The sequence below is a fragment of the Staurois parvus genome, unplaced genomic scaffold (genome assembly GCF_062004578.1).
Source record: "Staurois parvus isolate SC_StPar_1 unplaced genomic scaffold, SC_StPar_1.0 ptg001255l, whole genome shotgun sequence".
NCBI classification, from domain to species: Eukaryota; Metazoa; Chordata; class Amphibia; order Anura; family Ranidae; genus Staurois; species Staurois parvus.
Genome location: NW_028319051.1, coordinates 334,931 through 347,716, shown reverse-complemented (window position 1 = coordinate 347,716; position 12,786 = coordinate 334,931). Strand labels below are relative to the sequence as shown.

Sequence of the window (12,786 nt, the reverse complement as noted above, 5' to 3'; positions counted from 1 at the left end):
ATACAAGACTGATTTGAGGGCCTGATCCTTGGAGCTTACAATCTAGGAGGGAGGGGTTAATGGTACAATAGGTAATAACTGTGGGGGATGGAGTGGTTGGAAGAATAGAGGAATCCAGTATTAACAGAGGGCGGGATAGGCTTCCCTGAAGAGATGTGATCGCCTAAAAGTAAGTAGAGTAGGCGATAGTCTGATAGATTGGGGTAGGGAGTTCCAGAGGATGGGGGACGCCCTGGAGAAGTCCTGGAGACGAGCATGGGAGGAGGAGATAAGGGAGCTAGAGAGTAGGAGGTCTTGCGAGGAGCGGAGAGTACGGTTTGGGTGATATTTAGAGACAAGATCGGTTATGTAAGTTGGGGCAGAGTTGTGGATGGCTTTATATGTCATTGTTAGTGTGTTTAATTTTATCCGTTGGGCAACTGGGAGCCAGTGGAGGGATTGGCAGAGAGGGGTGGAGGACACTGAATGGAGGCCAGTGGAGGGATTGGCAGAGAGGGGTGGAGGACACTGAATGGAGGCCAGTGGAGGGATTGGCAGAGAGGGGTGGCAGATACAGAATGGTTAGTAAGGTGGATGAGTCTGGCAGCAGCATTCATGATAGACTGAAGAGGGGATAGCCTGCGATGAGGTAGGCCAATGAGGAGGGAGTTACAATAGTCAAGGCGAGATATAACAAGGGAGTGAATAAGTTGCTTAGTGGTTTCCATGGTTAGGAACGGGCGTATCTTGGAGATGTTGCGGAGGTGAAGTCTGCATGATTTTGTCAGCGATTGGATCTGGGGCTGGAAGGACAGATGGAAGTCTAGGATTACACCTAGTAAGTTAGGTTAGGATTAGGGGTTAGGGTTTAGGTTAAGGGTTAATATTGTATTTATTGTCTTTTTATTATTATTTATTTTTTGTTAGGGTTAGAGCATTAATACTACTACTACTGCTAATAATATTAATTATAAATAAATAAATGTAAAATACAGTGGTTGGTAGGGGATCAAATACTTATTTTACTCACTGAACTGCAACTCAATTTATAACATTTGTATTATTTGTTTTTTTTCTGGATTTTTGGTTGATATTCTTTCTCTATCATTTAAAATACACCTATGATAACAATTATAGACCCTTCATTTCTTTGTAAGTGGGCAAACTTACAAAATCTGCAGGGATCAAATAATTATTTTCCTCACTATAAATACAAAAATAAATAAAAATAATCATAAATAATAAATACAATAAATGAATAATATGTAATGATAAATAAATCATAAATAATAAACAATAAACCCCTAACCTTAACCCCCCCCAACCCTTAAAAAAAATTAATAATAAAGAAAAAATGTAAAAAAAAACCCTAGCACAAAATAAATAAAATAATATTAATAATAATAATAATTATTACTATTTGTTTAGGTTTGGGTGTTTGCTATTTTTTATTATTATTATTATTAGGACACAGTACAGGGGATGACCAGAGACTGCGGACACAGTACAGGGGATGACCAGAGACTGCGGACACAGTACAGGGGATGACCAGAGACTGCGGACACAGTACAGGGGATGAACAGAGACTGCGGACACAGTACAGGGGATGAACAGAGACTGCGGACACGGTACAGGGGATGACCAGAGACTGCGGACACGGTACAGGGGATGACCAGAGACTGCGGACACGGTACAGGAGATGACCAGAGACTGCGGACACGGTACAGGGGATGACCAGAGACTGCGGACACGGTAGAGGGGATGACCAGAGACTGCGGACACGGTACAGGAGATGACCAGAGACTGCGGACACGGTACAGGAGATGACCAGAGACTGCGGACACGGTACAGGAGATGACCAGAGACTGCGGACACGGTACAGGAGATGACCAGAGACTGCGGACACAGTACAGGAGATGACCAGAGACTGCGGACACAGTACAGGGGATGACCAGAGACTGTAGACACAGTACAGGAGATGACCAGAGACTGCAGACACAGTACAGGAGATGACCAGAGACTGCGGACATAGTACAAGGGATGACCAGAGACTGCGGACACAGTACAGGGGATGACCAGAGACTGCGGACACAGTACAGAGGATGACCAGAGACTGCGGACACAGTACAAGAGATGACCAGAGACTGCGGACACAGTACAGAAGATGACCAGAGACTGCGGACACGGTACAGGAGATGACCAGAGACTGCGAAAACGGTACAGGAGATGACCAGAGACTGCGGACCCGGTACAGGAGATGACCAGAGACTGCAAACACGGTACAGGAGATGACCAGAGACTGCGTACACGGTACAGGAGATGACCAGAGACTGCGGACACGGTACAGGAGATGACCAGAGACTGCGGACACAGTACAGGAGATGACCAGAGACTGCGGACACGGTACAGGACATGACCAGAGACTGCGGACACGGTACAGGAGATGACCAGAGACTGTGGACACAGTAAAGATGACCAGAGACTGCGGACACAGTACAGGGGATGACCAGAGACTGCGGACATACTACAGGAGAAGACCAGAGACTGCGGACACAGTACAGGAGATGACCAGAGACTGCGGACATAGTACAGGGGATGACCAGAGACTGTGGATACAGTACAGGAGATGACCAGAGACTGCGGACACAGTACAAGGGATGACCAGAGACTGTGGACATAGCACAGGAGATGATCAGAGACTGCGGACCTTTGGGGAGGGAGGGGGAGCGGGTACCCGAATTTGACAGGTACCCGCTCCCGCGGAGTTGTCCTCCCTCCCCGTCTTCTGGGACACATGGCAGGTCCCAGAAGACTGCCGGACCATTCGCAAAGCGCAGTGCTTCTTGCGCATGCGCAGTGGGCACCCGGCTGTGACAGCCGGGTGCCCAAACTAAAGATGTTGGTGCCGGGAGAGAACACTGTACAACGCTGGACCAAGGAACAGGTAAGGCTCTGCTGCAGAGAAGAGCCGAGTGGCCGGCCCGGTATTCTGACACGGTGGCTGCGGGAATACCGGACCGGCCGCTCCATATTCGCTCCATAAGACGCACTGATATTTTCCCCCATTTTTTGAGGGGAAAAAAGTGCGTCTTATGGAGCGAAAAATACGGTATTTATTTTATTATTGATTACAGGTACTTATTTATTACATATTAATTTATGATGATTTTTATTTGTGTATTTATTTTCCATTTATTTATTCATATACTATTACTATTTTATTTTTTATTTTGTCCATTTGAGCAGAAAATCACGCAAAAATGCGACAAAACGCGTGAATTGTGCATTTCCATTTATTTATATAGAATTAAAAACGCTCAAAAACACGCAACTCTGCCCAGTTTGAGCAACAATAAAAAGCTCCAGAACTTGTTTGAGCTTCAGGCATTTGGCTTCAGGTGACTTGGAGTGGAGATGTGAACCATCTCCACTGAGAATAATTGATTTTTTTCTCCTCAAGTGTTTTGGAGCTCCCAGCTATTATTCGCTCAGGTGTGAAAAGGGCCTGAAAGTCAGAAACAAAGATCTTCTATGTACAGCAGGGGGCGCTGTGTGTCCTGGGACAAGTGCTGGCTGTTACTTGGCATCAAGCAACACTTCCACTGCAGACAATGCTGGGTGTACAAGCCATGATAGGTCAAGTGATAAGTGAAATTCAATCTTATCAATGACATGACCCGAGGAATACAAGAGCTCAACCACACAACACAACCAGCCACATTATGGTGACAACATGGGCTGGATGTACTAAAGATAGATAGACACTTTGCAAGTGCAAAGCTTAGTAACTGAGTTAAAGCTTCACTTTTCAAAGAATACCCAATCACGTGTAAGGAAATTTAAAAAAAAACAGCAATTTTACTTGCACATGCTTGGATGTTGGAAGTCAGCAAAGCTTAGGGTGTTACTAAACCCCGGACCCTGCATTCGCTATATCTGGTCTCCCCGAACCCTGCATTCGCTATATCTGGTCTCCCAGGACCCTGCATTCACTATATCCGGTCTCCCAGGACCCTGCATTCACTATATCTGGTCTCCCCGGACCCTGCATTCACTATATCCGGTCTCCCCGGACCCTGCATTCACTATATCCGATCTCCCTGGACCGTGCATTCACTATATCTGCTCTCTCCGGACCCTGCATTCACTATATCCGGTCTTCCCGGACCCTGCATTCACTATATCCGGTCTTCCCAGACCCTGCATTCACTATATCCGGTCTTCCCAGAGCCTGCATTCACTATATCCGGTCTCCCCGGAACCTGCATTCACTATATCCGATTTCCCCAGACCCTGCATTCACTATATCTGCTCTCCCCGGACCCTGCATTCACTATATCCGGTCTCCCCGGACCCTGCATTCACTATATCTGGTCTCCCCGGACCCTGCATTCACTATATCCGGTCTCCCCGGACCCTGCATTCACTATATCTAGTCTCCCCGGACCCTGCATTCACTATATCCGGTCTCCCCGGACCTTGCATTCACTATATCCGGTCTCCCAGGACCCTGCATTCACTATAGCTGGTCTCCCACAGTACACAGAGCATGGAAGTACAATTATTTTAGTATATATAAACTGCCAAATACCTTTTCTCATCAGCACTTAGAGCAGTCTTGTGACTTCTATCAGTGTTTAGCAGAACACTAATTAAAGCCTGTAGGAGTTTTCTTTCAGCTCTAGGAGGATGCAGAACCCCTGACCTCTGTGAGGACGGTGCAGACTGGCCCTGTGCTGATCACATGCACTCTCCTAAGTAAAAAAAACAACCTCTCTAGCAATACACACTAAATTGAGCGTGTGCAGGATGGCTAGGGTTCAGTCTGTCTTATCAGGAGATAAGACATGAACAATCAAATGCTTTTTTACACAATGCAGAGGATTAACCCCTTAGGTTCCACAGTGAGTATAACAAGCATGCTTTACTGCATCTACAGACTGATTTTATTGTTGTGGGTTTAGTAACACTTTATCCTCATTTACTAAGCTCTGGAGCAGCTGCACCTTCAAGGTTCTCAGTCTATTTGCCTTTATTAAATCCAACCCAATATTTTACAGATGTGGAACATAAATAAGGGGCAGAAGTCCAGGCTGTGCACACTGGATGCATGCTTGCTACAGAAATTGACCATGATGCCTGTTATTACTACTGTTAGCACGAAAGTCTTTTTATATGCCCCCCTCTGATATAGTTTCACTGGCTTTCACTTTGACTTCAAGGCCACCAGCTACCACTGCCTTGCAGTGAGAACGCTCTTAGGCTGTGACGCAGCTGGTTGTTTTTTTGCCGCGCTTTGGTATGACAGCATAGGGCACCCCATTCCCTTGAATGGGCTTCCCTATGTGTGCCAAAGTAGCTCATGTCTTTGGCACTGAGCCCAGCGTGTTTTGCGATGCGCTTTTTTCAGTGTTTTAAAAAAATTAAGGACTTCTACTCATGTCTGGGGTGCCAATAAGAAATAATGGCACCGAAAGCGTGATGTTCGTTTTGATGTGTTTTTTGTGTGTTTCTGGAACAAGGGCAGAAACGTGTGTCTGTGCCCGCGTTCCTGGAACACTAAGCCCTGGTTCACACTGATGTGGTGCGGAATTCGCAGCGGTTTCTGTGCAAATTCCGCACCGCATCAAAATCGCACCCCGTTCATGTGAACCGATGCGAGTGTGTATGTTAGCAACACCCCAAAAGCGGTCCGCAAAACGTGGTGTGATGTGTAGAATCGGATCGCATAGGTGAGAATACCCATGTGATCTGATTCTAGTGCGGACCCAAAAAAATGTATGGCTCCAATCGCACCGCACACAAATCGCATGCGATTTGCAGAGGAATGCGGTGCGGTTCATGTGCGAATCACATGCGATGTACCACACTGCACATATGTGAACCCAGGGTTAAGGTGTGAATGCAACCTTATGCAGGCCATAGTCGGGTCATTTATCGGCCGAATTTTTGTCCGCGTGAAAAATCGGCCGATAATCACGCCGTTAGTGGGGCCAGCCTGTCGGCTGTTTTTCGCGGATCTCCTCATTTATTTTTATCGGTCATGCTGGAAAATCTGCATAAAAGGGACGTTTTTCGTGGACATGGGTGGCAGCATCTGCAACAGGGATGACCGATTTTTCATTTATCGGCTGAAGATTCGTCTGTCTATGGCCTGCCTTACTGGTCATAGCAGTCTCAGCAAAACAGCAGCAGGTCAGGGCTCCATTACAAAGTCAAACTAAGGCCTCTTTCACACGGGCATTCCGTATGTCCATTTTTCATCTGTTCGTTTACGGATGTAAAACAGACCCCCATGTATTTCTATGGACTTACAGATGTAAACGGATGAACATCTTTTTACATCCGTTAATGTCCGCATCCATTAACTGCTTGCCGCCCAGCCACTGTAGATATACGGCAGCAGGGCAGCACTGGCAGGCAAAACCACGTTTTAAAACGCGTGTTTTGTAAACAAATACGGGGCGCGCACGAGGCGCGCCGCCACCCTATCTGTCCCACCAATCACCGCCTCAGATGTCAGTCGCCGGGTCACAGCCGCTCCTTAGCGGCTATCTCCCGGCGATCGGCGGCAAACAGTGACAGACAGCACAGCTGCAGTAGCTGTGCTGTCTGTCACTTCCCTGTCAGCTCGAGGACGAGCTGATCGAGAAAGAAGAGTTTCTCTTTCTCGATCAGCCTTGTCCCGCCCAGTACACACCCCCGCCCCCTAGTAAAACACTCCCCTCACTCCTATAACCCTTCCCTGCAAAATAAAGTTAACCCCTTCCTCCCCATTGCCATTAGTACAGTGTCAGTGTTTTTTTTTTTGCACTGATCACTGTATTAGTGTTTTTGGGGATGTCAGTGACCCCAAGTCAGTACCCCCCAATGTCAGAATGTCTGCCGCAGTCCTGCAGTCCCGCCATAAGTCGCTGATCGCCGCCATAAGTCCCTGATCGCCGCCATTATTATTATAAAAAAAAAACTAAAAATCCCAGTATCTTTCCCGCCATTTGTAAACGCTATAACTTTCATGTAAACCAATTAATTTACACGTATTGGGTTTTTTTTTTAGCAGACATGTCGCAGAATGCATTTTGTCAGAAATTTATTACTTAATTTGATTTTTGCATTTTTTTTTACTGGACATGTTTTATAGCAAAAAGCACAAAATATTGTTTTTTTTCCCTCAAAATTGTCAGCCTTTTTTTTTTATAGCGCAAAAATTAAAAACTGCACAGGCGATCAAATACCACTGAAAGAAAGCTCAATTTGTGGGGAAAAAAGGATGTAAATTTCATTTATGTACCGTATTGCATGACCGCGCAATTGTCCGTTAAACTAGCGCAGCGCTGTATAGCAGAAAAATGGCGTAAATTGCAGTATCTATACCATAGTTTGTAGACGCTATAACTTCCACACAAAGCAATCAATATACACTTATTGGGATTTTTTTTACCAAAAACATGGAGCAGAATACATTTTGGCCTAAATTTATAACCAACTTTGAGTTTACTATATATTTTTTATAGCTGAAAGTAAAAAATATTGTTTTTCTTCAAAATTGTTGGCCTTTTTTTGTTTATAGCGTGAAAAATAAAAAGCGCACAGGTGATCAAATTACACCAAAAGAAAGCTCTATTTGTGTGAAAAAAAGAACGTAAATTTCGTTTGGGTGCAGCATTGCATGACCGCGCATTTATCAGTTGAATTAGTGCAGCACCAAGTAGCTTTTTTCAACAGAAGAAAACCCTATTTTTCTTCCACAAAAAAAACTGGAACAGACAAAAGATGGATGTCAGCGGACCAAAAACGGATGTAGACGGATGAAAAATTAATGTAAACAGATCTAAACAGATGAAAAACGGACCCCCATGTATTTCTATGGACTTGCAGATGTAAACGGATGAATATCTTTTCACATCCGTTAATGTCAGCATCCGTTAACATCTGTTTTTTTCAACAGTAGAAAACCCTATTTTTCTTCCACAAAAATCCAGAACAGACAAAAGATGGATGTCAGCAGACCAAAAACGGATGTAGATGGATGAAAAATTAATGTAAACAGATCTAAACGGATGAAAAACGGACCCCCGTGTATTTCTATGGACTTGCAGATGTAAACGTCTTTTCACATCCGTTAATGTCCGCATCCGTTAACATCTGTTTTTTTTCAACAGAAGTAAACCCAATTTTCTTCTACAAAAAAACCCAGAACAGACAAAAAATGGATGTCAGCGGACCAAAAACGGATGTAGATGGATGAAAAACAAATGTAAACAGATCTACACGGATGAAAAACAGATGAAAACCAATGTAAACAGATGATAAAGGGATGTAAATGGATGAAAAAACGGATGTAAACTAATGAAAAACGGATGTAAACCAATGTAAACAGATGATAAAGGGATGTAAATGGATGAAAAAACGGATGTAAACGGATGAAAAAACAGATGTACACTCATCTGTTTTTTCTTGGAAAAAGGGCCACACGTGACTGAACTGAAGGAAAAAAAAGGAATGCCCGTGTAAATGGACACTAAATCAGAGTGGAGCACAGACCAGCCTGTCCTGGCCAATCCAGGTAATAACAGGTATCCAGCGTATCTGCTCTTGAGCTCGTTCACATCTGCCTCGTTGGGCTGGATTGGTCTCATCACATAGACAAGGAATCTGCCTCTATTGCTTCAGTATGACATGTAGCATTTTTGCGCATAGCAACATGCTGGTGCACATAGAGTGGGTATCCAAAAGAATCCCCCCCCCTTTAAGATCCTCACATTTTGTTGCTTTGCACCCTGAATGATGACAGACACAGTTTTTTGTTTTATCCAGCTGTATTTACTGTGCAACTTATAACATCCAAGTGAAAGATATCACATCAACATGTCAGAAACAAATTTAAAAAAAATTCAAAAACAGAATCACCGAGTTGGAAAAAGGATCACTCCTTGTGTCAGTATTTTGTTGAACCAGCCTAGAGCCCTGGTTCTCACTGATGCAGTGCGGAATTCACAGCATTTTCAGTGCGAATTCCGCACCGCATCAGAACCGCACCCCGTTCATGCGAACCGCTGCGGGTTTGTATGTTATGTTAACAACACCCCGAAAGCGGTCTGCATAACGCAGTGCGATGTGAAGAATCGGATCGCATAGGTGTGAATACCCATGCAATCCGATTCTAGTGTGGACCCAAAAAAGGGTCCTGCGCGTTTTTGGTGCGGGTGCGGTGTGAATAGAGCCATACAAAATGTATGGCTCCGATTGCACCGCACACAAATCGCATGTGATTTGCACAGGAATGCAGTGCGGTTTCTGTACGAATCACATGCGATATACAGAGCTACACGTATGTGAACCCAGGCTTAGTCTGTTGGGATATGTCTCTAATAACTTTGCACATCTAGACTTTGCAATATTTGCTCGCTCTTCTTTGCAGAACTGCTCAAGTACAATTAAATGTAATGGTGACCAATTGTGGGCTGCAGTCTTCAAGTCATTTCACAGATTTTCATTGGGGTTTAGGTCTGGGCTCTGACTAGTCCATGCAAGGGCGTTCACCATTTTCTCCCTCAACCACTGTATGGTCATTTTTGCTGTGTGCTTTGGGTCATTGTCACATTGGAAGGTGAACCTTCTTCCCATTGACAACGTTCTAGCAGAGAGCAGCAGATTTTCCTCAAGAATTTGTAGGTATTTTGCTCCAAACATTTTTCTTTCTATCTTGAGAAGTGCTCCAGTCCCTGCTGCAGAGAACCCCCCATAACAGGATATGACCACCTCCATGCTGTACTGTAGGATTGGTGGGATTTGGATGGTGAGCTGTTTTGGATTTCCACCAAACATATAGTTTAGTGTTGAGGCCAAATCATTCCATTTTAGTGTCATCTGACCAGAACACCTTCTTCCATGCAGCCTCAGAATCTTCAAGGTGAGTTTTGGCAAAACTCAGTGGTGACTGCATGTGGCCTTTCCTGAGGAGTGGATTTTTTCTTGCAACCCTCACGTACAAGCCACATTTGTGGAGGATTTGTGATATTGTTGTCACCTGCACACAATGACCACTCTTTGTCATCAATTCTTGCAACTACTTCAGAGCTGCTGTAGGCCCCTTGGTAGCCTCTCTGACCAGTTTCCTCCTGGCTCTTTCATCCTGATCCAGGGAGGGTCCGTGTTGTACCAAATACCTTCCCCTTCATATTAATAATCTTCATAGTGCTTCAAGGCATTGTTAAAGCCTTTCAAATGATTTTGTATCCATCTCCTGACTTGTGCCTGTCCACAACTGTATCCCCAAGATCTTTTGACAGTGCCTTGCACCCATAGCTGATTTGTTTGCTTCAGTTGCACTACCTGGGACTGAAATGCCCCAGGAAAGCTCTTTTCATGCTGAGCTAATCAAAATGACCACAGCTGATACCAGCTGAAAGTCAAAGGCTTTGTGTGCCATTGAGAAGCTGATTAGCTACACCTGATTGTGTTTACAAGTCATTTTAGGAGGGGGGGGGGGGGGGTGTGATCCTTTTCCAACTCAGTGATTTTGTTTTTGAATTTTTTTTTTCTGACAGATTGGTGTTATATCTTTCACTTGGATGTTATAAGTTGCATACAGCTGGATAAAAAAAAAACTGTCTTCATTTCAGACTGCAAAGCAACAAAATGTGATTATTTTAAAGGGGTGATTCTTTTCTATGCCCATTGTAGAATGAAATGATCAAGTGTAATATTGTTTTTTAACCTCTTCAAGTCGGCCGAACGCAAATCTGCAGCCTCCCGGCATCTGGGCCTAGACGCCGAGCGGCATTCTAATAAAAAAGGACATATGTGCCGAGAGCACGCGCCCTACGCTCTCCCAGCACACATGTCCGGTACTCACGGAAAGGTCCCGATCTCCTGTTTTGATCGGGACCTTTCCCGATCATGTGACTGCCGTGACGGCGCGTCATGGCGGTCACATGTCCCTAAACCCTGCCCCGCCTCCTGGCTTCTGAAACTCTTAAAGGGCTGGGAGGCGCCAGCGGGAAGGGGTTAAAAAAGCAAGCACTGTGCACAGTTAGGTTGGTCCAGCTTGGCACAATGTTAACATACTTATCTCATACCTGAGGCACAGCTGGTGAAGCTGACAATCACTGTAGAAGTTGGTGCTACTACATAGATATCCTCGATTTTCCAGGTCCTGTGCCTGAACACACGGGTTTGCTCCCTCTGCACCGTTCCCATAACACCTTGCATCTTTCACAGTAAATACAAGGCACACTCTGACTGGATGAGGTGGAGATCGTGACATTACGCCCCTCCTCTCTGCCTTGTATTCACTGAAGAAAATACACACAATCTGTGAATGGAGGTGGTGCCAAGTGAGTGACCCCCTGTGGTCCGTGTGCACTAGGGACCACCTGGAGGATCTCGTCTGTAGTAGCACAGACAGCTTCCCCAGCGGCCCCTGTAGTATAAGATATGCATACTTAGGCTAGATTGTAAGCTCCCAGGATCAGGGCCCTCCTATCCCTCTTGTATTGAACTGTATTGTAGATGTATTGTCTCCCGTTATATTGTAAAGCGCTGAGCAAACTTTTGGCGCCATATAAATCCTGTATAATAATAATAATAGGTGTACATATGTGCGGGTGGTGCGGCTGCGGATCCGCATGAAAATCCGTGCAGCCGCACCACCTGTACAGAGGAATTCGGACCCGCGGGCGGGTGCCATTAATTCTAACGGCATGCCGCCTGCACTGGAAATCACAACCGTACTGGGAACCGAGGTTCCCACGTGAGCTGCGTTTTCAGAAGAAGTGTGTCACGGGGCACGGGGGTCCATTCAAATGAATGGGCTCTGGTGCCCACGCAAAACACAGCACGCACGGCCACATATATGTGAACCGGGGGTTACATTGCGCCTAGCTGGACCATTGTACCTTTGCAGTAAATGTCACTGCTAGACTTCACCATTTAAAGCTTTATTAAACCCAAAACCAAAAATGTCATATATTGCAGCTTACCAATCCTTAGATGTGGGGGCGGCATTTGTCGTCTTTTTCTTTAGATTTTTTTCTCTCTGTTTTCACCGGGTGATCTGTCCAGTAACACACTTCCGGTATTAGTGAGACACGACTCTGGAGGAATGAGCACAGGAGGAACACAAGACAGCAGCATTGTCAGTCTGTGGGAGCGGAGTGTTAAATGTGTTCACGGATTTAAATACACTAACAAACTACAGACAAACTCCAGCTGTTACTTTATAATCTGTTACTGCAAACAGATTTTTCCTTTAGCGATAAAGGTTTTACATAATATAATATTTAAAGTGGTTGCAAACCTCAGACATAAACAAATATAAACTGAGCATATCCCTCTTTGTACTTGTCTTCATCCAGATCACTAAGTGCTATTTCTGTCTGTTGCTTCATTCCTCTGCTATGAGCATGAGCCACTTCTGACAAGTTTTCCTGACACCAAGAGAAAAATGGTGACGGGGAGGGACCTCTAGGAGATTGACAGCCTCAGTTCTGTTCCTGTAAGCTGTGTGAAGGGGGCGTGTGTGTCTTTTCACAAATCAGCTTTACCCGCTGAGCTCTGCAGAATGTAACTTCAGTTCTCCGCCCCTTTTTTTCTGACATCTCAGACAAGCTGTATAAATTCTAGACTTTGAATTGATGTAGAGAAGAGAAGACTGCAGATAAACAGGTACAGCTTATGTAGAAGGATTTGTTTCATTTGTTGTGTATCACTGGGTATGTGTGAGGGTTTACAACCACTTTACATAAAAGCTGATCATTTTAAGCACCTCTTCCATTATGAAATGGTTTGTCTCATCCATGTAAA

The 12,786-nt window shown here is 44.9% G+C and overlaps 1 protein-coding gene across 1 annotated transcript in view; it reads right to left on the bottom strand.

Moving 5' to 3' along the window:
* Window positions 1-12,080, bottom strand: part of LOC149437772 (peroxisomal N(1)-acetyl-spermine/spermidine oxidase-like) — a 50,231-nt gene extending 38,151 nt beyond the window's left edge. The window contains exon 1 of the mRNA XM_089660626.1: window positions 11,964-12,080. The gene's annotated coding sequence lies outside the window, so the exon portion shown is untranslated. The remainder of the gene's footprint in view (window positions 1-11,963) is intronic.
* Window positions 12,081-12,786: the final 706 nt, after the last annotated feature.